The sequence below is a fragment of the Vollenhovia emeryi genome, unplaced genomic scaffold (assembly GCF_000949405.1).
Source record: "Vollenhovia emeryi isolate VEMERY1.0 unplaced genomic scaffold, V.emery_V1.0 DF939236.1, whole genome shotgun sequence".
NCBI lineage: Eukaryota > Metazoa > Arthropoda > Insecta > Hymenoptera > Formicidae > Vollenhovia > Vollenhovia emeryi.
The window spans coordinates 543,529-546,515 of NW_011967130.1; positions in this window are offsets into that span (position 1 = coordinate 543,529).

Here is a 2,987-nt window from a genome sequence, read left to right on the forward strand (position 1 = left end):
ACAAAGAAAATGACAAAAATTAGGCGCAGTTTATCCCATTTAACTTTTCTAAGGACGATCTGATATCGCATTCATCCATGTTATTGCACGCTCTTTGATAGAAAGTTTAATCGGAAAGTATCTTATTTCTCTTTTAAAATTAAAGTCTTTCCCTCTCCTGCGTATAGTATATGCAGCATTAAAAAGAATGACATGCACAGTGACGATGTCCAATAACATAAATCTTCGTAAGAAAACAATTTGCGTTACTCAGTTGGACTCGGCGAGACTGGAGTGCGAGAAGAAAGATCTTAGAAAATAGTGCAATGTTTCGGAAGCAATCATCCACTTTCGTTTTTGAATTCTGCTGATGCGACTGGGATTTCTTACACCATCTTTGGCTCCAGTATCCTTCGATAAAAATGGACACGAGCCAACAATCGCATTCGCATTTTCGTATTCTTTTCTGCCAAAATGTCACTCGTTACCGATTTTTAAATGGTTTCGAATTTTTATCTCTATGCAAACTTTCCTCACGATGTGCTTAACTATTATAAAAAAATGTGCAGATTTATTGTAAATAACGCGCTGCGTTTAATTATGCGCAGTTAATAATCATTTTATTGATTTGGTTATTAGAAATAATTGCTGCTTTCTTAAGCTATTATTGTAAAACCGTTGAACACACATTAATTATCTTATCTCGCCTGACAGCATTTAATTTTTCACTTGATATGAAGAAACGAAGTGATTTATTGCTTTTACGCAAATGTGCTTAACATACTCACTTATTATTCTTACGCAAATGTAATTATACAATAATCATAATTACGTCTAAAGCACGAACGAGTCAGAATTATTTTAAGTAGGCTTTTATTATTTATGCGAGATCTTTGGTCTTTGATTACAGTGAATGTTGTTGATGACAAAAATGATAATATATTATAGTAAATTGAATACCTGACGTTTAATTACTGAATCATCCGTTAACAAGATGTTGTACATACAAGTCACACGCGGTGATCCAATCATATGACCGTGTCGTTGGGAATATGGCGCACGTATATAAATTGAACCTCGAACCTTTTGGCTGCAAGTGTTACGAGCCGTGTCGTACCACTTGCCCACGAACGCGCCTAAGTTCCGGCGCCTTAAGTGGACCAAGTCGACCCATTATCTCAGTTTACGTTGGGGTCTTTTACGACCCAATACAGAAACTCCTGCAGAACATAACCGAAACCACAGTGGACTCGCTAATTGTTGGCGTGCGGCTTAATTTTCGCGGATCTTCTTGCCATTGACATATTCTCAACCATTTCCACTCCCGAGTACAATTTGATACAATTATTCCACGAAACTATCGATATTCAATATATATACATATAATTCATACAAAAAAATTTTAAATAATTATACTGGAGAGAACATAATATTTAATGTGCTACTAAATTTTATATTAACGATTTCACTTTTTATTTTTGTTCTTCTTGGATGAATCAAGTTTTATTAATAAGAAAATTTGATTTTTACGTTTGTAAAGAAATTTATATAGATTCTTTTCCTGTTTACTTTTATCCTAAGATCCAAGTTTCAGTTATTACAAGTAGATGCACTCTCTTCATCCGCGCAAGAAGAAATCGCATTTAGAAAAAAGCCATGAATAAAGCTCTATATGAATGAGAATTTGGAAGAGAATAAGAATGAATGCGAAACTAAATAACAATCGAATCAGGGTTGAGATGATAATCAAACTGCTGAAATATTATTGGAGGTGACAATGATTGAAAAATACAGCTTATCTTACTTGTTTTTCAACATTATAATATAGGGGACGTGTCCGATCGAGGCCTGTTGTTAGGATCAGTGGGGCTGGAGTCGCACAGTGGTACAGTAACGTAAGAAACACAAGAATACATCACCCACAGAAAAAATTTCCGGATCCAATGCTATTACACTTCAACGTATCATAAAATAGGATCGATATAGCGCCAATCATATTTATTATGAAGAAAGAAATATTTTAATCTTAAATAAAGAATTCTAAAATCTAAAATAAAATGATAGTATGTATCGTCTTTCGTCGAATATCGTGGTGCCAACTTCGTTCGTTATAAGATGGAGGGAAAATTTATGCTAAACGCAAGAACATATAAACTTACATTTATATAAGTTACTCTCGTCTTAATATAGTAAGACAATCTTTTTTAATTCGATAGAGGAGAACAAGAATTATTAATTTTATTTTAATATTGACTTATTTTTATACTAAATGAGATTGTGAGAGATATTGGCTCAGACGTTTTTCTTAATTACGCGATAATAATTACGGATTTTGTAAAATGGTATATAACTTTTCTTCTCAGCTTGACCCAATCTACTATAATCTTTGGAGTCGTCCAAATCGAATCCGACACCCTGTATAGTTTGTATTGGTTATATAACTAACAACTTCCAGCTTACGCTCGTTTGTGTTATGCAACGCTATCGCATCGGGCACGAAGTCCTGTTTAGTTACATATTAATGAAGCATTTAAATCAACAAGTAAGATATCTTGAAAATAAAAGAAATAAGAGAGCTAGCGAACAAAGCTGAGTGTGCTAAATGTACATATATTAAATAAAGATGTGACAAGCATTTTGACCTAAAACGGACATCTTCAATGCACGGTGATGAAAATAATAATTACAAAAATTGTTAGAAACATCTAGTTAAAAAATATACAATTCAGATAGAAATTTTTGATATCCCGTGTGTAACTTAAAATGAAACAAATTGGAATGAGTTGGTCGGATGGAACCCTCTTCGGAGTTTCTCGATGCGAAATTAGGAGTGGCACTTTCTCATGGTTCCATATTAAATTAGTTACAAATGTACAAACTGATTGTAAAAATAATTAGACCATTCCTAATGGTCGATTCCTCAGGAGGTAGTTGTGTGTGTATCAATCAGTTGTTACAAAGTAAAATAGTTTAGTTGAGATTTCATTTATAAATAGTAATACAATGCA